The sequence below is a fragment of the Mauremys reevesii genome, linkage group 1 (assembly GCF_016161935.1).
Source record: "Mauremys reevesii isolate NIE-2019 linkage group 1, ASM1616193v1, whole genome shotgun sequence".
Lineage (NCBI taxonomy): Eukaryota > Metazoa > Chordata > Testudines > Geoemydidae > Mauremys > Mauremys reevesii.
In genome coordinates this window covers 347,585,537-347,610,172 of record NC_052623.1, presented here as the reverse complement: position 1 = coordinate 347,610,172, position 24,636 = coordinate 347,585,537, and the positions used below count along the sequence as shown (strand labels likewise).

At 44.7% G+C, this 24,636-nt stretch overlaps 1 long non-coding RNA gene across 2 annotated transcripts in view; it reads left to right on the top strand.

Annotated features, from left to right (window-relative positions):
• LOC120387239 overlaps positions 1-24,636 on the top strand; it is an 84,969-nt gene that overhangs the window by 48,491 nt on the left and 11,842 nt on the right. For both annotated transcript variants that reach the window (XR_005590069.1, XR_005590070.1), the window contains exon 3: positions 19,798-19,878. This is a non-coding gene — a long non-coding RNA (uncharacterized LOC120387239). The remainder of the gene's footprint in view (positions 1-19,797; positions 19,879-24,636) is intronic.

Sequence of the window (24,636 nt, the reverse complement as noted above, 5' to 3'; positions counted from 1 at the left end):
TCTATTTCCTGAGACACAAACATTCAAGCACTTTCTTGTAGTATAAGGCCTGGTCTACACACAGGCCAATATAACTAAGGCCCCATAACTATGCACCTATATAACGAGGGCCCTACCAAATTCATGGTTCATTTTGGTCAATTTCATGGTCATAGGATTTAAAAAACAGTAACTTTCATGATTTCAGCTATTTAAATCTGAAAGTTCATGGTGCTGTAATTGTAGGGGTCCTGACCCAAAAAGGGGTTAAAGGGGAGGGTTCAAGCATGGGCATCAGGTGAACCGTGGGCTGGAGGAGGCTAGCCCCTGGATGACCCACCCCTTCTTCCCAGGGCCCTGACCCTCCCCCCACTGCCAGCCCCGGAGCTCCCGGCAGGTGGGCAGGCAGCACGGCCCCCAGTCTGAGCCCTGGAGCGACAAACAGGTGGGCAGGCAGCTGATCGCGGCCCCCGGTGCAGCGGGTGGGCAGCACGGACCCCACCCCAACCCAGAGCGCCAGGTGGGTGGGCAGCACTGCCCCCAGCCCTGGGTGGGCAGGTGGCTTGAGCACTGGCTCCAGCGCCCAGAGCTCCAGCCACCTGGAGTTTCCGGCTGCAGGCTGGCACCCCACTAGCCCCAGCCCAGGGCAAGGGCACCGGAGCCCTCTCAAAAATGCAGGGGGTGGGGTGGGCCCCCACCCAAGGTGGAGGCAAAGGCAGGCAGCCAGGTTCTCCACAGCTGCCAGTGCAGCTCTCCCCAACCCAGCTTTGGCTGGGGGATGGGGCTTGGAGCTGCAGCACAGCCATGATAAGAGGCAGGTGGTCAGCTGTGGGGAGCCGCGGCTGACACTCCACCTGCCCATGGGGCCCGAGCAGCCCCCGGCCCGTGTTCCCGCACCCTGGGCTCTCCGCCCACCTGGGACAGGTGGAGGGTCCACGACTCCTCACAGCTGCCCATGCACAGCTCTTACCATGGCCAGGCCGCAGCTCCGAGGCTCCCTCCCCACCAGAGCTGGGCCGGGGAGAGCTGCGCAGGCAGTTGTGTGGAGCTGGCGTGGAGACGCAGACGGCTAGCCTGGGAGGCAGGGACATGAGCTGGGGGCTGCTCTCAGCCCCCCTGCACTCCAGGCAGGTGAAGGGTCTGTCGCAGCTCCCCACAGCTGCCTGGGCTCCACGCTGGCCTGGCCAGGGGTCGGGGCCTTGGGGGGAAGAGGAGGGGAAGGGAGCGGGGTTCACCCTGGCGAAAAGAGGATGAGTCAGGCGGCAGGCCCGTCCACTTTCAAAAAGGGAGAGGGGAGGGCTATGGAGCCCTGGCCTCCCCCTGGTTACAGTGCCACTGGTTCAGGCCCCAGCCAAGAACCACAGCAGAGCACAGAGGGAAGCAGGAGTGGGCCTGGGGGTGGATTGTGGGTGGGGCCATGCAGGCAGTTTGGGTAAGATGAGCCTTTCCCTGGCTTTGATACCCGCCAGCCATGGTTGCAAGGTTATAATGAGGGGCTTGTGGTACTGCCATCCTTACTTATGTGCTGCTGCAGATGGCTTCTGCCTTCTGAGCCGGGCAGCTGGAGAGTGGTGGCTGCTGGCCAGGATCCCAGCTCTGAAAGCAGAGCCGCAGTCAGCAGCAGCATAGAAGTAAGGATGGCACAGTATGGTATTGCCACCCTTACTTCTGCACTGTTGCTGGTGGGGCGTTGCCTTCAGAGCTGGGTGCCCAGCCAACAGCTGCTGCTTTCTAACCACCCAGCTCTGAAGGCAGTGCAGAAATAAGAGTGGCAATACCACAATTCCCCCTAAAATTACCTTGGCACTCCCCTGCAACTCCCTTTTGGGTCAGGACCCCCCAATTTGAGAAATACTGGTCTCCCCCATGAAATCTGTATAGTATAGGGTAAAAGTACACAAAAGACCAGATTGCATAGGGGTAGACCAGATTTCATGGTCAGTGATGTGTTTTTCATGGCTGTTGATTTGGTAGGGCCCTAAATATATCTATGGCAGCTAGGGGAGCTAGCTATTGTGTTTTTACCAATATTGCTATACTTTTACCAAAATTACTCTTACTGTGGAGGCAGTTATACCAGTATAAAAGTAGTTACACCCATATAAGTTATTCCCCTTCCCATACAGGAATAGCTATACTGGTAGAAGCATATTATATATAGGGAGATAGATAGATAGATGCAATTGCAATATATATATATTGCAATTGCATCTACATAGATGGTCAAGTGAAGCATATTAGTCTAAGGGCAGGTCTACACTAAGAGCGGGCGTTGAACTAGGGTACGCAAGTTCAGCTACGTGAATAGCGTAGCTGAATTCGAAGTACCCTAGTTCGAACTACTCACCAGATGCCGTGGAATCGAAGTCCGCGGCTCCAAGGTCAACTCCGCCACCGCCTTTTGCAGTGGTGGAGTACCGAAGTCGACCCCGGCGCTTCCGGAGTTCGAACTATCGTGTCCAGATTAGACACGATAGTTCGAACTCCGAGAAGTCGAACTCACCACGTCGACCTGGCTGGTAAGTGTAGACTAGCCCTAAGTGTTTTAACCACTCAGTAGCTGGGGGTAGGGCATTGTCTAAATCCATGAGAGAACCAGACAGCTCTTCCCAATGAGTGCAGCCTGCAAATATGAGACCTATATCTTCTAATAGCATTAAAGGAGGGAGTCACGAAGGCCCCACTTATAGTCATTATCGGCACATGTGATCACCCCTCACCTGAAACAAGTAAGTTTTACTCAAAGATGTCATGGAAAGACAAAACCAGGGTGATGTATGGTTGGATCCGTCATGAGATAGGCATTAGCTATGTTTGACGTTTGTTCTTGCCACCTAGTACACCACCTAGAGGTGATACCAAGGTTCCTTAGGGGAATTGTCCAAATGGGAAGACTTGAGCTGAGATGGTGGCTCAGTGGATTAAACACATCTTAAACCAGGGCTAGATATGGCCCGTCTAACACCTTAAAGATCAGATTCTGCAATGCAACTTGTTGCCTGATGTCAGGAGGAGCAATGTTGGTCAGGACCAGCAGCCAGGGCAGGTTGGTTGTCCTCATGATACTTGTTATTGTATGCATGGTTTCATTCAGCTGAGTGTCTACTAGTCCTCTGTGAGAAAAGCTGAGTCACAGTGGTGAGTAATGCTTTGCTACAGAATAGCACAAGGCAAACCCAGACAGTTTCTTACTCTGTCTGTGACTGGCTTCCCAAGGAGAACTAGCTAGTTTGGTGATAGAGTTCTTTCTTGTCTTTATTTTCAGTGAGGTCTTGGTAAGGTGTTACTTAAACATCAAGGTACAGTCCAGTGTAACACCTAGATACACAAGCTGTGGGTCATGGTCTGCCTGTGTCCATTCAGGAAGTTGTTGAGCTGTTTGTTGGCCTTTGTGTGGTACAGACGGAAGCAGCTAGAAACTGTCTTTTTGGTAGTAGGTGTAAGTCTCCATCTTTTATACTAGTTGGCCATCTCTTTCATGTCAGCATTCAGGACTTCTTCTAGGTGAGTGAAATCCTGGTCTTGTATTGCCCCCTCAAGGATTGAACTCATAACTCTGGCTTTAGCAGGCCAATGCCCAAACCACTGAGCTATGCTTCCCCCCTTAAAGGCTAGTGCTCCAGGTGAGTGTCAGCTTCTTTAATAGAAATGTTATGTACAAGTGATGTAATGGTGAGTGAACTGTGTAAAGCTAGACCAGTTTGCTTTCTGATACTTCTTGTGAGGGTTAAGAACATAAGAACAGCCATACTGGGTCAGACCAAATGTCCATCTAGCCCAGTATCCTGTCTTCCAACAGCAGACAATGCCAGGTGCCCCAGAGGGAATGAACAGAACAGGTAATCATCAAGTGATCCATCCCCTGTTGCCCATTCCCAGCTTCTGGCAAATACAAGGAGCACCTATTGGTGCTCACAATAGGTATGGTTTCTCCAACTTTGGTAACAATCAGACAGTGCTGACTTTGTGGCTAGTTTTTCAATAGAGGGCTGCTTATAGCTTGAAGTGGATAATTGCCTGTGATGGTGAGGCAAGGTAATCTTGCACATTTATACCAGCATAACTGCAACCACATAAAGGGGTGGGATTTTACACTGCTTTCACTGTACCTGTAGAATTGAAGCAGTACAAGTTTTGTATGTGGGGACAAGGCCTAAGTCCAGGAATATGTGTGCCAAGAAAGTTGGTCACATGAATGTTTGCTGGAAGCTAAGATGCAAAGTGTGTGAATGTGGCCAAAGCTAATGTACTTAATAGTTCAACCACATATTGACAGTAAAGGTTTGACATTATTTGGCCAGTTCACTTGTAACCCATGGCTCCATCTGCCGAGATCCCAGCTCTGTGAATTTGTTTTCAGCTAACACACAATCAGGGAGGAGGTGAGTCTGACCTTTGACCTTCAAGGAGTCATGTTGTGTAGCCATGGCAACTCTCAGCTGTGGAGTGGCTCCTGTCCTGACAAAGCACAAATGTCCTGTGGAATATTGTTGGGATGAAAAGAACTGGAGATTTGGTATCAGAGGAAACCTCTGAAAACTATATAGTTTGCATAAATGATAACCGTGGAGAGGGAAGACAGACATGTGGAGTCCATTGACATCTGAAGAAAGGTAGACAAGCTGTCTCTCAGAAGTGACCTTGGGGCCAATATACAGTGGTGGGAAAAGAACATAGCACATTTGAGTTGAAACACACTAGACCAACCTTTCAGAAGTGGTGTGCCAAGTCTTCATTTACACATTCTAATTTAAGGCTTCGCGTGCCAGTAATACATTTTAATGTTTTTAGACGGTCTCTCTATAAGTCTATTTATTATATAACCAAACTACTGTTATATGTAAAGTAAACAAGGTTTTCAAAATGTTTCAGATGCTTTATTTAAAATTAAATTAAAATGCAGATCTTATCAGTTTAGTGTGATCCTTGCCCTTGCTTTTCCTTGCTGAGTTTTCCAATGTCTGGCACGGATTTGGATACTTTAAGTGATCAGTTGATAACTGGCTGGCAGGAGGTCAGTGGCTGGAACCCCAGATCGGCAGCTGAGGTGAGTAGAGCTGGCGGCTGGTAGGGCTGAGCAGGGCCAGAGGCCTGGACCCTGTTTGGCAGGGGGCCTGCGGTGGAACTCCAACTGGAAGCAAGGTGAGTGGGGCTGTGGCGAGGACTCCAGCCGGCAAGGGGCCAGCAGCCAGAACCCCAGAGCAGTGACTGAGCGGCTCAGCCCGCTGCCGCTCTGGGGTTCCGGCCGCTGGCTCCTGCCAGCCGGGGTCTCAGCCTGCTACCAGACTGGGGTTGCTTCACCGAGGCCAGCAGCGGGCACTGAGTGGGACCGGTGGTGGGACCTCGGCTGGCAGGAGTCAGAGGCGGAAACCCCAGAGGGGCAGCGGGCTGAGCGGCTCATCCCGCCGCCGCGTGCCATCAAAAATCGACTCGCCATCTTTGGCACGCGTGCCATAGGTTGCCAACCCCTGCACTAGACAAAGCCTGCCATGTTTTGGACAGTGATAGCTCACCTTAAGATGATGAAAACTAATGCGGACCTCTGTGGTGACTCCAGCCTGGAATTTGGTCCTTGCCCGCCAGAGACCCATATACTGTGTTTTCATCTTGTCAAATGAAGAGAGAGTCAAATGTAAGCAAAGAGAGAGTATTTGCCCCATCTCACATGTGGGCACCATGGTTTGTGCTTTCTTTCTGACCCGCAATGAGTGAGAATGGCTGTGTGGATGAAGTCTTTAGAGTAACTCTTTCAACTGACTATTGTACACTGGCTTCCCTCACTCTTCCCTGCTTTCCCATTCCCTCTCCCAGCAATGAGGCAGCAGGAAAAGTTTTATGAACACAGTTTAGCTTATTAATTCAAAGCCCGAAGAAGGAGCACTAGCCTGGAGTACTAACCCAACACTAGTTGCGTACAATACTTTTCCAGTGGTGGATTTGCCTTGATAGTTCAGTGAGAATTTGGATTGCACATACTGGATTCCCAGTCCAGATGTTGTACAGGAAGGAGGAAAAGAGGGGAAATTTGCTTAAAATTAGGTTATCACCTTCTGATAAAGACCAGACATGGTAGTCCATATTTAGGCTGGAAGACCAACAAGGATAACCTGAAGTGCTGTAGGAAATGGAGCTGATGATTGCCGATGTGGCACATTTCCTTTATGAGTCATTATTGCCTCAGCATGATACTAGGAAACATAGCTCATTTGGTGTTGCCATCTTTTGGATGAGATATAAATTCAAAGTTCTGAACAATGCAGTCATTACAGCTCCCATAACACTTATTATTTGTTAGAGCAGGCTTATTAATCACAGCATCTTGGCCAAATTCCAGTTTGCCTACCTCAATATCCTCCTGTGGGTTCAACTGGATGTGCCATTCTCCTTCACTCCCTGCCAAAACCGTATCGCAGCACTGCTTTGTTCTATTTAATAACCCTTTGCATCATATGCCAGTAGCCAGGTTGGACAGAGCTTTGTATGTATTCAGCTTAAAAGCTGGTATATAAATGTAAGATACTATTAACTTTAAATTTAATGCAGTGCAGAATAGAGTTAAATAGAGACAGAGCAGCAACTGGCTGAAACAGTGTTTGAGTAAGGTAAGAATGTTGACAATGAGTAATAGTTTCAGATAACACAAATGTCAAAAGAATACTTTACAGATAATTTGAGGAACAGTAAATGAGAAGAGATTGGTTCAAAGTGAAAATAAGATCAAGGTGCAGTGATCCAAAAATTATATTTGAAGCCTGTATAATGCAAATAGCAAAGCTGCCAAGGCTGCCTCCTTTTGAAAGAGAGGCAGACATGTAGTCTAATTGCTTAATGTGGCTTCATTCGCCTAGCGTGGAATGTTATCAGTAATAGAAGAAGAAGGCAATAGCTCACACTGGGGAACGTGCATCTCTGTGCCAAGGGACAGCACAAGGTCTGTGTATTCTTTAAGGCCCATTTAAGCCTTATTTGGAGGGCTTAAGTGGTACATATGTCTTGTGCTAGCTCCTCTGCACAGGGGGAATATCACCCATTGTGAAATGCTGCATTTTGTCATGAGATCTTCTTAATCTCAAGTTCCTTCTCTTTGGAACCGCTTGCCACTTGAATCCCGCATGCCAGAGCAGTGTAATTGTTGCTGAGTCAGCGTGGCAAGTGGGTTTAGTTAGATACAGTCAGCATATAACAAGAGTTGGAGCCTTTCTCAGGGCCAGAGGGAGCTAAGGACTGGGCAAAGGGTTCTTCCTGGGAAAACCCTGGGAACAGCCTCTCTTGAGGAGAAAGTGTAGCCTGAGGTTTATATTGTGTTATCATTTCAGTTACTAATAAATCCAAACCCCAGGAAGGGGTTGAGTTTAGAGTTTACTCGCTGGGTGCATTCTGTGTTCAGACCACCACAAGCGCTCCAGGGAGATACCACTGAGTTTCAACCTGTCTGACTATGGAAGCAGAATAAGGCTACTTCTACATTACGAGGTAGGGGTGTGATCCCCAGCTCACGTATACTCAAGCTAGCGCTGAATGGCCTCACATGCTAAAATTAGTAGTGTAGCCAAAATAGTATGGGCAGCAGCGAGTGGTGGCACCGGTGAACTGCCCAAGTACATACCCACGGGGTCCAGGCATGTGTGTACTCAGGGCAGTTAGTCCTTCCTGCTGCTCACTTCTGCCCATGCTATGTGACTACGCTATTTTTAGTGTTGAATCTCGACCAGAGCTAGTCTGCACAGAGCGAGTATGTCTGTGCAAGCTGGGTGGCACACCCCAGCTCCAAGTGTAGACGGAGCCTAAGATGGTAACTTCCCATCAGCACAGGATGTATTTCACTGATGAACTATTCCTTGTTCCTGTTTCCTTAATTGTACACAAATACAATTGTACATCCAGCCAGCTTGCCCGCTATTCTTTAACATATTGTTGATTCCTTCCCATTGTGTATAATACATTTGATAAAAATCATACCTTGGATTCTTTTCCCCGTCAATAATTATATGGAAGAAAAAGAAGAATGGTGATGACAAGAAATCGGTATTGCAATGAACTGGCTAGGGTGTGCATGTACCACTGCTCTCTGCTATATGGAATCAAAGCAGCCCAACTTTGCGTTATAGGTCCCCAAGCAATAGAGATTCCCTTCTAGTAAAAGTGGTCAAGGTTTGTACTTTTGGAATTGAAGGTTCTGTGTTCTATGCTATGGTAGCCATGGAGTTCTTGAGTATAAACAGATTTGTTGCTGAATGATATCCCTGGGTGCTTTGGTGTCAGATTCCATGTTACAAATATAAAGGGGTTGATTTAAAAGTGGTGCAAAAGATAACCTGCAATTTTAACCTCAAACTTTTAATACAGAAGTGGATGATACCACATACTTATTTGTTCTTTTGTGTTGCTGAGAGATTGCTTCTATAAAAAGAGGGAGGAAACACGGAAATATGCATATTACTATGTAGGTCAACTATTAATTGGTTTCAAAGGGCTTTATTATGAAAAAGAAATTATCCTTTTATACCAAGCAGACAGTTGTTCCACTTGCAGCGTAAACTGGGACATATGCATTCTGCTTCGTTTTTCTCCAAACCACAATGAGAAAGCAAGCCCATTAACTCAAGGATCAACATGCACAGGCCTTTTGCAAACTACTTCATCTCTTCTTTAAAAAAAAAAAAAAAAGTCAGAAATCTCCATAACCACAGGTGAGCAATAAAATAGCTCTAAGGCATAAGTATTGTTCTCAGGATACTCTTAATCAGTGGTTCTCCTTTTTTACATCTCAGTGTGAAACCTCCATATCAGTAAAGTTAGTTTCATAAGAAACAATCAGGGATTTTCACAACACATAAAGGTCACTACAAATTAGAGGCTTCCTCTACCAAGTGTCCATTAGGGGTTCAAAATTAAGCACTATCATTTCAAAATACTTAGTGTTTCCGTCAAATACTCTCAAAAGAACAGTATGTTTTATTGTTAGACAAGAGCATTATTTAGTAATTGTTCAACTTACTTAAAACACATAGTTGCCTGAAGAGAGACCGTTTTCTTTTTAGATGTCTTCTTGAATGAGAGTGGATAACTCCCGGGATCAATAATAGGTTATGGAGTAGGTTTTCTTCTCTGGATGACTGGTCTGAATCCAGATTAGCTATGGCCTGGTCTACACTAGCCGCGTTTTAACGGTTTTTACAAAAACCCGATTTAGGCTTTAAACCTTTAAACCCAGGTTCCACATTTTAACCGGTTTATCTCTTTTTTACCTTTAAAGTAACGTTAAATCCTAACGAGAACATTAGACTTAAGTATAATGGACGCGGATCTTAACAGGGGTTAGTGTCGGTGTGGGCTGTGCTGGCCTGGACCCCTATGCCAGACGGCATCTGACTCTGGACCGCATCAGGAAGAATCTGGATGCGGATGAAAAAACCGGAAAAGAAAAAAAAAAAAAAGTTTGCCCGGCTTTGCCCAGCCTGTTGCGCGGAGGCCGATCAATCAAATCAAAAAAAAAAAGCTCCCAAATCGAAAAAAAAAATGCGGAGCCGTCCATGATCGGATGTGAAGCTATCAGCACAGCGCTTCTATCGAATAAAATTATCAGAGAAAAAAAAAAAAAATCAGCAATTTTAACAGAACAAGACAGACGCAGCAGCAGCAGCACAGCGCACTGCAAGCCAAAGAATCAAATGGAAAAATGGACTGAAGGACTGAAGCTATCCATGGACTGGCCTCCTTTGCCATCGTTCCTGCAGCCTGCAGGCTCGATGCATTCTGCATTCTGGGCTCAAGTCAAATGTGCGCAGCTTGGCAGGTCTGTCACCCACCCCACACACCCCCAGCCACCAATCACCACCCACCTCACACCCCGAAAAGAAAACACACTCTCTTAACTCTCTCATGCTTTTGTCATGCTATCTTTATGAGATAGATGAGATGCTGCAGACAGACACCCACACATCTGCCCCTGCCTGCCATGGGTGTGGCTGATGGCGCTATCAGCCTGGTAAACACACATCAGCCCATCTGGGCATGCATCAGGGCAGTGGCTATGCAGCTCAGGCCCATCAATCAAGGGGGGCTGTGGGTTCTTTTTTTTTTTGGTGGTGGTGCAATATGGGTGCTGGGTAACATCATCATAGCAACAGGGGGTGAGCTCCATGCAGCTCCCACCTCCTCCCAGTTGCCAAGTGTTCAGAGTTGCCTGGACTAGCCCTGGGATGCCTGGCTCCTCTCCACACTGGGCTGTCCTGTCTGGACTCTCCTGCAGCAGAGCCTGCCTTCACCTCTTTCTCACCATTTCTTACCATGCATTCTCTATCTCATGCATTCTTTATTACTTCATCACACAAGTGGGGACAATGGTGGGGTAGTGAATGGGGCTGTAGCCCAGGAAGAGGAAGGTGTGGGGTGAATACACAGGCCTGTGTGTGAATTACATACACCATAAGCCTGCATCATCTGACACAGACACAGCAGCTCTCAGCTGGTTCTAGCTGTGCTCTCTTACTCTCAGTACACTTGCTATTCTATTTTGCAGGACTTATTCTAGGCAGGATTTAGGAGGGGAGGATTAACTCAGAGGAGGGATTTTTTTTTTTTTGCCCTTTTGCCCTGGTTTTAGGCAGCCAGGACAGCAGCAATGGTACAAAAACACCAGCAAAGTGATCATCATCTTATTGGTTTATGGAAGGGTTTGATGGATGGATGGCTGGATGGTGCAGCTGTCATGCAAAAGCAAAAAAGCAAAATGTCAAAAGCTAGCGCTGCTGAATCGCTCTGCTGTGCTGTACACACACTACATACGGTGACAAGAACAAAAAAAAGAGTCACAAAGCCCATGATGCTATGGCATTGCTGCCATCCAGGGCAGAAAAAGGGGAATGCTTGGAAAATGCTTGTTTCCTCTGGGAAGGAGCTTCCAGAGGAATTTACCCCAGAGAACATTTAACATAAAAATTTTTGCCCCATCAGGCACTGGGATCTCTCACTGGGAAGTTCCAAGGGGGGGCGGGGAGGCGGGGGGAACTAGGGATAGCTTAGGGGAATAGCTACCATAGCTGTGCAACCAAAGCCAACAGCAGCTAGCGCGGACCGCGGACGCACACCACCGAATTAATGTGCTGTAGTGTGGCGCGCGGTTTTTTTTAAAAAAATCTGTTTTACAAAACCGGTTTATGCAAATTCGGAATAGTCCCGTAGTGTAGACGTACCCTATGACTGAACATTGTTACCCTTATTTAAAAATAAAATACAGTAACAACTCAAAATGCTGCAGGTTACTACTCTGTTACTGCATCATTATTGTACAATATAGTACTTTTATTGCTGTTGTGAAAAGAATTAGTTGTTTCAGTCCATTTTACGATCGTCTAGTAGATTATTTTTTTTTAAAGAGTGCTAGAACAGCAAGAGACTGGATTGCTCCAGGGGCTGATAATATAGTATTTGCCTTATACTTCTTGGTCAGTATTTTAAATATGAACGCAATTCACAGTTTTCAAGGCCAGAAAGGACCATTGTGATCATCTAGTCTGACCTCCTGTACAACACAGGCCATAAAACTTACCCAAAATAATTCCTAGAGCAAATCTTAAAAAAAAAAAAAAAAGTCAAATCTTGATTTTAAGATTGCCAGTAATGGAGAATCCACCACAATGCTTAGTAAAGTGTTCCAATGGTTAATTGCCCTCACTGTTAAAAATGTATGTCTTATTTCCAGTTTGAATTTGTGTAGTTTCAAATTCCAAACACTGGATCGTGTTATTGCTTTCTCTGGTAGATTGAAGAGCCCTTAATCAAATATCTGTTCCTCATGTAGGTACTTACAAACTGTGATCCAGTCACCTCTTAATCTTTTATTTGTTAAGCTGAATAAATTGAGCTCCTGGAGTCTATCACTATAAGTTATAGTTTCTAATCCTTCAATCAGTCTCTTGGCTCTTCTCTGAACCCTCTCCAATTTATCAACATCTTGAATTGTGGACACCAGAACTGGACACAGTATTTGAGCACAGGTTGCTGCAGAGCCAAACACAGAGGTAAAATAAACTCTCTACTCCAACGTGAGATTTCCCTGTTTATGTATCCAAGGATTGTAGTAGGTCTTTTGGCCAAAGCATCGCATTTGAGTTCATGCTCAAATAATTATCCACCCCCAAATCTTTTTTTTTTTTCAATGATGAATTGCCAAAAAATCAGTGCTATCTGAACACCCGTTTTTAGTGGCTATGTGCCCACATTATTACTGGCAATGTTTCTTTACAATCTACAGCAGGGGTTCTCAAACTGGGTGTCACAACCCCTCAGGAGGTTGCAAAGTTATTATGAGGGGGTTGTGAACTGTCAGCCTCCGTGCATGCCTGGGCTCTGGATATCAGCCATGCATAGGGTTGACAGCCCAAGCCCTTCAGAGCTAGGTAGCCAGAGAACAGCGGCTGCCTGCTCTGAAGGCAGTGTTGCCCCCAGCAGCAGTGCAGAAGTAAAGGTGGCATGATATGGTCAGTCATCACTTTTTTGGGGGAGGTCATCACAACCTGAAATATTTTCAAAGCAGATCCCAGCAAAAAAAGTTTGAGAACCCCAGATCTTTGGGATACAGGATTATAGAATAAGTCAGGATTGTCATTAGCTGTTTGAGCCTTTTCAATCTACCGATTTAAAGCTGCAGACCAGAGGTGACATGGCTGTATTGCTCTTGGGCACTGGTGGCTCTTCTCCAACAATGCATGATACACGTGTGTGACAAGACTCCAGAGGAAATCTTGAATCTGGTTGACAATCCACTTCTAGGATGAAAAATTAACAACAATCACTACCCCTGAAATTTGGATAATGCAACAGCAGTGCTGTTTGACTTTCCATGGAAGACACTTTACTTGAAACTGAATATTACTATTCAAACACAAAAGAGACCAATGTAATAACAAAATCCTTACCTCACCATGACTCGCCTAGAGTGAATAAACATCTTGTTCATATTTAAAACTACCTTGTAGTCATCCTTACTTCTTCCCCGGCAATCCCAAATAGACAGAGCCATCTCTGTCCATAAAATGCCAAGAATGTAACATTCCTACTTAAGTGTCCATGTGTTTGTGTACGAGGCTGCATTTCCAAGTGAAGCCTCTACTCGTTCTGCTTTCCTTAGGAAAAGCTGCAGACTAGGTCCATAGCACTGGATCTGGCCACATATATATCCTGTTGCATAAATACCTGCCTGAGGTTATTTCAACCAATCGTTTACATAAAACATGTTTGTCAATAGCACTTTGCAAGGGAAGTTTAAAAGACCAAACAAAATACAGCATATTGGGGAGAGAAGTGAAAGTTAGTCCTGTAAGACAAAGAAAAGATCAGTGAGCTACCTATGGAGATCTATCTGCCAGAGAAGATGCAGAAGATTAAAAACCCTTGGCCTTGCCCCTGGGGGTGAGGTAGGCCTCATGTTATGCTGAGATATTTTTTAAATCAAGCAGGGCCAATGGCATTGAGAGCATTGGAGATTTACAAAGAGAAAGATCTGATCAGGGAACAGTCTCACAAGGGGGTGAAGTCAATAACAAGGACATTTTGCTAGTGATGAACTCCTCTGATTTCAAGTTCTTTCATCAGATTCCACAGCCTATCAGAAAGTAATTTATGTAAACACAGAGAGTTCTTAAGAAGTCCCAAAGGTCAACAAGGGAGAGTTCTTCAGTCATCATCTCCAAATCCCCAACTACTTGGTTTCACTTCCTTTTTCCTGATAGGCTTTGTTGACACTGGGAAAATGAGGTGTGTTAGACAATGTGCTAATGAGTAGAGAAAGGGAGTTGTATTTTAAAATGCATTAAAGGGGTTCTGGCTATCCATAGGGGTATTTACTTCTATTTACTAATTTTATTGACTTTCCCTCCCTGGGTTAACTAGGACCAGCTAACATGCTTTTTAAACACAACTACCTTTCACTACATTAGTTGCTAAAAGGTGTTTAATATTGTGTTAATTAAAATGTGTTTGTTAACATTAATTGATTACATAGAGAGGTAGCAATGGTACCAGCAAGGGCGTGTCTTCTCTTGGAAATCTTACTGGGTGAAATCCCAGCTCAGTTGATGTCAATCACAAAACTCCCTTTGACTTCAGTGGGGCCAGGATTTCACCCACTGTTATTCACATGATTGTGAGGAATAAAATCAGCTGGCACATTGCTGACCATGACAGATTGGTCAGTGTAGACTGTAGTAGGAAGAGACATAGGCACTGACTCCATGGGGCTGGCCATGGGGGGGGAAGCTGGGGCAGAGCACCAAAACCAGCAGAGCAGCCCCCAGCCCCAGCTCCCCCCCTCCTCCCCCTCTGCCTCCTCCTCTCTCCTGGGCGCCGCTCTTCTTCTTCCTTCTTCTCTTCCAGGCATGAAGCAGCTGTTTCAGCTCGGCATAAGGGCTGGGGGGAGGAGCGGAATGCGCCAGGAGGGAGGGAGGGAACAAGCGGGCAGGGGGGGGATTTGGGGAAGGAGTCCAACTGGGGCAGGGAGGGGCCGGAGTTGGGGCAGGGACTTTGGGGAAGGAGTTGGAATGGGGGTGCGGCAGGAGTGGAGTCGGGGAGGGGCTGAGGGTAGGGGGGCGCGAGCACTCACCAGCGCCAGGAGAAGTTGGCGCCTATGGGAAGAGAGCCTGAGACATAAGCCCTTATATCAGAGGCCTGATATGAGGCCTGAGCTAAAGTAGTGGACAAACCTTTGCTGATATAAAGCAAAGTCAGGCTGCGAACTAGAGGCAGGCCCTGCTCACAGAATCTGGCAAGAACAGGGCTGATATTGCAGAAACACACATTCCTAAGAAGTGCTAGGCACAGGACATGCATGCAAACACACTGCAAAATGGTGGTACCAGAACACCTTGATACCAATGCATCCCCCAAAGAAACAGGAACAGGTTGACGTCCCTTAAAGATAAGGTCAGGATGACAGTATGATGGATAGAGAACCAACAGGTACAAGGTGATGGATGGTAATAATCCATGTCAGGGGGCAGTAACTAACTATGTCAAGGGGGCAATACATAACTTGTTTGTATCAGGCTACAAAATGAAGTCTCAGAGAGAGTGTCTTTGGCTGGCCTAGGAGATAGTGGAAAGTCCTGCCACTAACCGAGCTAGTCAATTGCAATGAGAATACATGTGTTAGTGTACCTGTAACCATTGAGCCAGAGCATTAGGACCGTGCTTTATTGACAGTAAGACTGACCAAGTGCCTTCACTACAAACCAAATCTGTGGTTAATCAGAGCCTGCTGTACGGGATATCTCAGCTGGCCAGAGTCAGTACAGCGCACACAGAGAGAACAGACATGCAACCAAACATCTGACAACATAGACAAGGACAAATCATGGTCAGCTTAGTGTCATCTAACACTACACATGAAATACAATATGATTTCCTACCAAAGATAAGCCCAGTTGACTGAGGCCTTGGCTACATGGGGATGTTTTTTCAGTATATCCTAAGGTATGGAGTTAAACTGGTTTAGCTATACGGGTATAACCCCTTGTATGGACACTCTTCTTCTGGTATGAGTGCCTTTTTCTTTCATTCTTTCTTTTTTTCTTAGGAGAAGAGTTATAAGCTAAACAAACACAACAAAACAAAAAACGGCTACTCTGATACTGAAATAAGAGTGTCCACATGGTGGTTTATACCTGTGTAGGAATAGTTTTTGTAGAGATCCAGGCACCTGTCCATTAGGAATTGGACTGACCATCATAGTACATAGGCTTCTGAGTATCCGATGGGTTAAGAATGACTTTTGAGGTGGGATGGATTTGAATAGGTGGCTTAGTATTTGTGTCCCATTAGCCTGAGCTATCCTGGCTGACCTCCTCTTACCTCCCAGATGTTTCTCCACAGCCTCACTCTCCTTCAGTATAAATGATAGCATGTAGACAAGGCCTATGGTCTCAGTGTTACATAGGGCACAGTGAACACTCATCGGTCCCTCTGTCTTGTACCCTTCCCAGTAATGTTGGAACAAGGCAGACCATTCAGTGGAAATAATGGTCAATACAATTAGTTCAAATAAAAGCAAATACAAACTGATTGCACTTAACACAGGCAGCCTGTTGGATTCACTGCCCCAGATGACCATCTATTCACACACTGCAGTTGAATTTTTTTTAAAGGCTGATTAATTTAATATCCAATCATAAATAGTGTTCTCAATTAGCCATACAGAGTTTACAAAAGCTCATGTTTCAGAATCCATGCTAATTATCTGAAAGGACCAGATAGGAATTCGCCAACTACACTCTCACCATGTGTGTTGAGGCTAAAATGACAGGGGCTTTAGAAATGCCAATTGATTATTTTTAGATGCAGCAGGAGAGGTACATCATTTCACTATACTCTGATGCATTAAGTTTTGGCCACTGCTTGCCTTGAAGGACCAGCATGGCAAATCCTGTACTTTGCTCCTGGACTGACAGTTAGAAGTTCTGGGTTCTATTCTCAGCTCTGCCACTGATCAGCATTGTGATCTTGGGAAAGTCACTTTCCCTCCCTGTGCTCAGTTTCCTTTCCCATGCTTTGTCCATGTCATCTATTCAGATTGTAAACTCTTCAGCTCAGGGACTGTCTTTTAGTATGACTGTCCAGTGCTTAGCACAATGGGTCTGCAATTTCAGTTGAGGTTACTGGGAGCTACCATAATACATTTAGCCCTGGTCTACACTGGGGGGTGGAGAATCGATCTAAGTTACGCAACTTCAGCTATGTGAATAACATAGCTGAAGTCGATGTACTTAGATCGACTTACTGTGGTGTCTTCACTGCGGTGAGTCAACTGCTACCACTCCCCCGTCGACTCTGCTTGTGCTTCTCGCGGAGCTGGAGTACAGGAGTTGACAGGAGAGGGCTCGGGGGTCAATTTATCATGTCTAGACTAGACGTGATAAATGGATCCCCGCTGGATCGATCGCTGCCCGCCAATCCAGCAGGTAGTGTAGACATAAATAAAAACTTGGCAGAGTATTAACCTACAGTACTTTACTGTGGCACTATAAAACATTCATTCATGAGCTCTTAGTTGTGGAAAGCCTGCCTTGCTTAGTTGGCACTGTTCTCTGAATGTAATAGTGTCCATATCATGCATGTATGTGTCTTTGCAACAATGAGTATTTGACACTTGGAAGTCAGTCCTGTTTATAAACTGCAAGTCTCAGCAGCTCCTCTGCCACTTTTCCCACCTGCTCGTGGCTCAAGAGTGAGCCACAGCACATAAGCAGCTTGCTCTCTCTGACAAGGAAATCTGCAGCTGGGGTTTTCTGGGCTTGCAGAGTATATCTGAAAGTAGTATGAAAAGTCTATCATGAGAGTATCTAGGGAGGAGTGTGTGAGAGAGAGAGCTACTGTTGTGTTAGAAAGGCCTCAGGTTGGAAGATAACACAGGAGCTTCACAGACTTTGAAAATAAAGTACTTTAACTGGTGCTAATAGGTACTGCCTTCCTGTTGGCTTTGCATAAGAGCCAGAGATTATATTAACCATCACACTTGGAAGCCTTTTTAAATGAAGGAATGATCAAAAATCTGTTATTGCTTAATCTGTCGAGTAGGGTGACTTTCTCATTATCACCATTATCCATACTGATTCTACTCGAATCAAATATTATTGTTATCAAACCAAATGCCTTCAAGTAGGATTGTTTGTTCCTCCATGTTTCCCCCCATGAATTTAGTTAAATAGGGTGTGTGTGTGTGTGTGCGCGCGCAAATCAATCAATCTCTCTTTGCCTCTATTCCCCACAGTGGTGGGGCAGAGCCCCACCCCAGTCAGGAAAGAGTTAAAGAGCTCCCCTAGGTACAATCAGCCTCAACCCAGTGCACTTGTGATGCTTGTCAAGCCTGGAGATGGGTGGGTCCTCAAAAGGGAGGTGGCAGTCTGAAGGAGCAGGATAGCTGCTCAGAGCTCCCTTGTCCCTGGAAGCAGGGGTTGGTAACAGGGGAAATAGTTCGAGCCTTGTCCACCCAGGCCCTCTCAGGATGGAGAAGGACCAGTATTTTTCCTCTTTAACTTCCCAAAGACCTAGGACTCTGCTTTTTGTGGACTATGGAAGCATGCTGATTTTCTGTTTGGGCTACTTTAACTTTCCCCTGAAAAAGAGCAGATGCATTGAACAGCAATTCCCTGGCCTCTGAGACAGCAGCAGCACCCACCCTCTCCACAAGGTGGTGCTAGAGTGTTATCGCCTACTACAGGGGTAGGCAACTTATGGCACGCGTGCCAAAGGCGGCACTCGAGCTGATTTTCAGTGGCACTCACACTGCCCGGGTCCTGGCCACCGGTCTGGGGGGCTCTGCATTTTAATTTAATTTTAAATGAAGCTCCTTAAACATTTTAAAAACCTTGTTTACTCTATATACAACAATAGTTTAGTTATATATTATAGACTTATAGAAAGAGACCTTCTAAAAACGTTAACATGTATTACTGGCACGCGAAATCTTAAATTAGAGTGAATAAATGAAGACTCGGCACACCACTTCTGAAAGGTTGCCGACCCCTGGCCTACTACATACATCCTTTGGATATCTTAGTTGTACTTAGTTGTGATTTAGTTGAAACTTACCTAAGTTGTAAACTCTTTGGGACCTCGACCTCTTGTGAATGTGACCGTGTATATAACCTAGCATAATGTGACTCTGAACTCCAGGGCCTCTTGGTGTTACCATAGTACAAATAATATTTATAGCCAAATATATATTCTCAATCAACTTGCAGTACATTTTCTGTGTGCTGAAAAATTGGCCCAGGGGTTATTTCCCTTTCAGCAGTTCAGCAGATCTGTATCAGTGTAGAATCAATGCACCTGAATGGGAATGTGGGCCACTTCAATACCTCAAAACTAATGACAAATGATTTCCCTTTGTGACATTTAATATATCTCAGAGACACTGGTAAGTTACTCATGTATGTGTCAATGTACAAGAATGAATGCATTGTACAAACTAGGCTCTCGGGTAAGTATAACTTGCAGCAACCTATTTATGTTAACCCTTTTCAGTTTTGCCCAATCTCTGTGAAATAATTGTGCAATCTCAAGGGATGTACTATTTAGCCTTATTCTAGTTAGGAGTTTGCAGCCTAAGTGCTTTGTGATGGCTGCAGACTTCCATACCTCAGTGATATTTTTCAGCTGGGGAATATGAGCAATATGCAGATGCAAACTCCTTTCTGATTTTCCAAGACTCTGATTTGTTTGTAGAAATAATTAATGATCTACCTTAAAATGGCTGGAAGTACAATCATTTAGTTTTACCTGGAGCATTTAAAGCATTCAGATACGGTGTGTGTTTTATATGCACTAATAGTGAAGTAGAACGCTTAGATACATACCTCAAGGATCAATTTTAGAGTTTCTTGCTCTGTAGTTTTTCAATGATCTGTTAAAGAGGTGTAGAGTTAGAACGGAATCTGATTATATTTGTCCTAGAGGGAAAACTCCCAGAACACAATCTATCTATTCAGGGATTTAAAGTGTGATTGGACAAATTTACAAGCAGTGTTTAATACAAACTATCATTGCACTTTGTTTTTTAGGACCTTTTGCAAGTTCAGATTTGTGTAAACATTGGTAATTAAGGCTGAGGTTTTCCAAAGGGACCTAAGAGTTAATCCCCCAACTCCCCCTGAATTGGGGGGTTAACACCCAGCCGGAAAAGTTTAAAGTGCAGTTTCATTCTGGAAAGTACCTATGGAAAATGACACCTTCTTACTAATTTGTTCTGTTCTATGTGTCTATTGTGAATCCCATCTGCTTACAATAGTACTAAATGTATGTTTCTACTAATTTGTATTCCAGCTAGCACTGCAGAACAGCTACAGCTGTGGGAGAGTGAGCTGGATTCTCCATTAGTCTGTATGTCTTCACCAACATGGTTAGGTAAGTTTCAAATGCCATGGCAAATTCTACCTGCAGTGGGGCCGGGGCGGGGGAGGGAAAGTGGGAGAGAATTTGGCCTGCAAAATCTTCGTAACTGGTGATGACTTGTAAGCCCAAAGAAAATGCAGCCTGGCTTTCATATCCAAGATGGAATCTCCAAGATGAGCAGTTTTATTTTATAAACCTCTTATTTATTATCTCATATGGAGCTAAGTGGGGGCTAATTGCAGTATAAGCATTGTGCTAGCCTTCTGCACCAAGGTGAATTTCATTCTCAATTCTCCTTTTAAGCAGTTTGGCCCCAAAGGTGCCACTGAAATCAATGGGAGTTAGGCACCTAAATACCTTTGAGCATCTGGACCTTCATCTTCAATGTTTGTTCATGGTGGTGAACGAAACCTTGAGACATTCACCCCCTCCCATTCCCTGCTGTAATGCCATTTTCTTAGTTCACATGGTGTTTTCCCACACAAACTCTACCTCATAAATCTGTGTCACAGTAACTCTGAGAGGGAGACAGAAAATGACAGAGAGAGAAAGCGAGGCAAGGAAGGTAAGATATGTGCTCAGATGTGATTTGAAAAGGAACAGCAAGTTGATGAGGCATAGAGATACAGGCATGTCATGTCAGCAGAAGGACAGAATGTGATTTTAAACTTCTCACTCTTCCTACAAATATTTAATATTGCTTTCTCATGGCTGCTTTTAACTTCATTTAAAGTGCTTAGCTGTTAATCTTAAAAACTCCCAAGTAAGCTTTTTATAAGCAAGAAATGAAAATGCCGAGAACTCCTATCTGCTGCAAGTTTTAGGGCCTGGGATACTGAAAGATTCTATGGGCCATATTCTGCTTTCTGATGGACCAGTGAGAGCAGCGCAGTCATCATTGTGCAAGGTGGGGTGCAGAGTATTGGTGGACACACTGGACTGTGTTTAGCTGTCCTGATAACTGCCCATGAATATTGTAATGGATCTTTATTGTGTATTGACAATTGTTTCTGATATAGTTATAGATATTAGATGACTATCCCTTATTCATCTCTCCATCCATTTATGCATCCATCCATTTACTTGTTTTAGGGTTTTATTCTGCCACCCATCACTTAGCATCTTCCATATAAATTTGATTGGCAACAGCAAAGACCTCAGTGGACTTCTTGGAATGTCTGGTTTTTCTCTCTTATCAGGTTATAGAAATCTCTGCTTGGGGTAGGATTTTTTGTTGTTGTTTTGACTCGAGGACTGGGGACAGAATGGAGTTCCTGATGCTGTGAGTGTTCTGTTTATGATGGAAAAGCTCTATCACATAAGAAGGCTTTGGAGCATTTCCTAAAGGTGGCCAAACTCTTGATTCAGCCAAATTGCTCTGGATGTTCATTGCACAGCTGGACCTCCTTGAATGAAAATGCTTTGTCCCCAGCTCCTATGTAATGCTGACAGACACTGGTTGGTGGCAGCTGGGATCAAACTTGGGATCTCTGATGCTTAGTGTATGAGCCTCTACAGCATGAGCTAAAAACAACATGGCTCTTAACCAAGGCTGTAGCAGGCTCATCAATCTCTAGATGGTCTAAGTGCCGCTGAAGGGGGACAGAGCACCACATCAATCAGTGAGTTACATTTGCACATTTCATTCTGGACTTTGTGATCGGCTTTGTCCCAGAGGACTAAGAGGATTCTCTCAAGGTATTTCAATTTCTCATGTTTCTTACTCAGATGACAGAGATGCTTACCCACTAATGTGGTCAAGTGATTCCTGCTGACAAATAAATATTGCTTAACTTTTAGAACACATTTTTCCAGACAGCTTACTCAAGTTCATAGATTCTAAGGCCAGAAGGGGACCATAATGATCATACAGTCTGACTTTCTACGTGACCCACACCATTAAAATTCACCCAGTAGTTCCTGGATCAAGCCCATATCCTGTGGTTGAGCTAGAGCACAGAAGACCAGAATGGAGAGTTTTGCTTGAGCAATGATCATTTATCAGCAGCCTTTGTTAACAAGTATCAGAGGGGTATTAGGAATGGCAATATACAAAAACCTGTAGGAGAACACTTCAACCTCCCTGGTCACACAATAGCAGATCTTAAGGTGGCCATTCTTCAGCAAAAAAACTTCAGGACCAGACTTCAAAGAGAAACTGCTGAGCTTCAGTTCATCTGCAAATTTGACACCATCAGCTCAGGATTAAACAAAGACTGTGAATGGCTTGCCAACTACAGAACCAGTTTCTCCTCCGTTGGTTTTCACACCTTAACTGCTAGAACAGGGCCTCATCCTCCCTGATTGAACTAACCTTGTTATCTCTAGCTTGCTTCTTGCTTGCATATATATACCTGCCCCTGGAAATTTCCACTACTTGCATCCGACAAAGTGGGTATTCACCCACGAAAGCTCATGCTGCAAAACGTCTGTTAGTCTATAAGGTGCCACAGGATTCTTTGCTGCTTTGTTGACAAGAATACCTAAAATCTGGAATTCTCTGCAGGCAGTTTTGGTATATTGTATGCAATTGGGATTTTATTCATCTAGAAAACCAGAGACCTAAGTGTACTGCTAGCAATCTACAGTGCTTATTTTTTTACTCTTGAAATAGACATACTTAAATTTCTGTGAAAGGTTATTGGCAACAGAGTCCATAAGATAATGTCTATCTAATTAGTACGACCTCTAGAGGTCACTCAAAACACTGTAGGCCAGATTCTGCTCTCGCTTTACTCCCATGAGAGCAGGAATTGGTACTAAGAGCACATTAACTACACAGCTATAGTGTAAAAAGCTGTTGTTACATTGCTAACCTATTAAACATGTATTATTTAAAAAAATCGTAAGTGATCACTGCACAGGGGAAGACATAAATAAGTTCTTATTTTGACAGTTTTATTCCATACTATATTGCAGGTTATCAAATGAGTGAATTTATTCATTGCCAAATGGGTTTGATTGGACAAGTGCTTTGGTTCGTTAACCACATGATAAGTTTGAGCTATCTGCATAAGTATTCTTCCTGTGAATTTAGATTTGATGGAGGCTCACACATCAAGGAAACAAATTCCCTTGTCTTTTAAATAAAAACGCTTTTTTAATTTAATTTATGGCTTTTAAATCTCATAACTGATAACACACTTTTTTGTTGCTTTCAGATTCTTAGCAGGTGCATTAGATGGGCTGCATGCTAAAAAGTACAGATTATTTTAGTTCTGTTCCAGATTAGTGTGAGCCAAAGAACTCTGATTACAATTATCAGATTTTAATGAGCAATTGTCTATCAAGGTTTTTCACAGCTTCAAAGGTGCATGCAAGGCTTGCATGCAATATAGTAGATATTCTTTGCATAGTAAGTTTTTAAAGAGAATCAGTGCCTGATTTCTAAACATACGTTTTTCAATGTGCATTTTCAATAATAATACTCTGATTTTCTGGAATAGTTATTTGTTTACTCTTTATTTTTTAAAAAAGAGAAAAAAATCTATGCTAACAAAGTCAAAATCACAGTAAATCAGGAAGTTAAGGGCACAGATCCTCTGCTGGTATAAACCGATAACTCTAATTTAATGGCGTTAAATACTGATTTACATCATCTGAGAATCTGACCTGTAGCGGGGCAGTTACCCGCTCCTGAGAGAAAAGGCTGGGCTGATTGGGGAAGAAGCCACAGCTGGGGCCACGCCCCAATCAGGCCACACCTGGCCCTGTTATAAGGGCTCAGGGAGGAGCTGGGTCAGTCTCTCTCTAGCTGTGGAGAGAGAAGGACCTAGCTGCTGGGGAGAAAGGGTACTTGGAGTGGAGCAGGGCTGGGGAAAGGCCAGAGGAGCTGGGGAGCTCCAGTCTGGCAACTCCCCAGGCTGAGACCTTGGTAAAGGCCTATGCAGGTACTGGAGCTGAGAGGTGCAGCCCAGAGATAGGCAGAGGCAGCTGGTCCAACCTCCTTGCCAATGATGAGTGGCCATGACCCACTGCAGTCTGCCCCAGTGAGCAGGGGCTAGATGATGGCTGGCAGTAGCCACTGAGGCAAGGTGGGTGAGAGGTTTGGGGGTTCCCCTGGGAGGGGAGACTCAGAGCGTGGTGGGGTACTGCTGGCGCAGCACCCCAAGGTAAAGGGCACCAGGGTCCAGGAGGGACATGGGAGGGCCAGCGGCAGGCGAGACACCAGCCAGTAGGAGGTACTCTGTCTGCTGGAGAGTTAATTCCTGAGATGACCAGCAGGAGGTGCCGTGCCAGTGAGTCGTCGCTATGCTACATGGCCATTGAGATAACTTTGGCTACTTAGCATACACATAGAATTCTCCAGCATTGTATTTCTCAATATAAATGTAACTCCATAGATGTGTTGCTTTTTAAACATGTACCATAAAATGCAGCATGGCTTTAACATTATTAGAAACACTGAAGAAGTATTTGGACATGATCCAACTCCCATGGAATCTAGTCAGAATCTTTCAATTTATTTTAATAGGAGTTGGCTTAGGCTGTATATCATGCTCATAATCATAATTGTTGGGAGATCCCAAGGGACATAGCCTCCTTGCAGATCAATCACCACCCAGATGCACCATCCAGTTCCTAAGGTGGTTAGCCTGGACATTCAGTCCATCCTCACCAGGGGCAATCTTATTGCACCATTGAAGTTTTTGGCAATTACATGATTACCAGCCATGTAGCAGCCTTCCTTGGTAAACACTCTTTGTAATTCATTGGACTTCTCTCCTAATACTATGACCATACCAACAAAGCCACCGAAACCAAACCAGT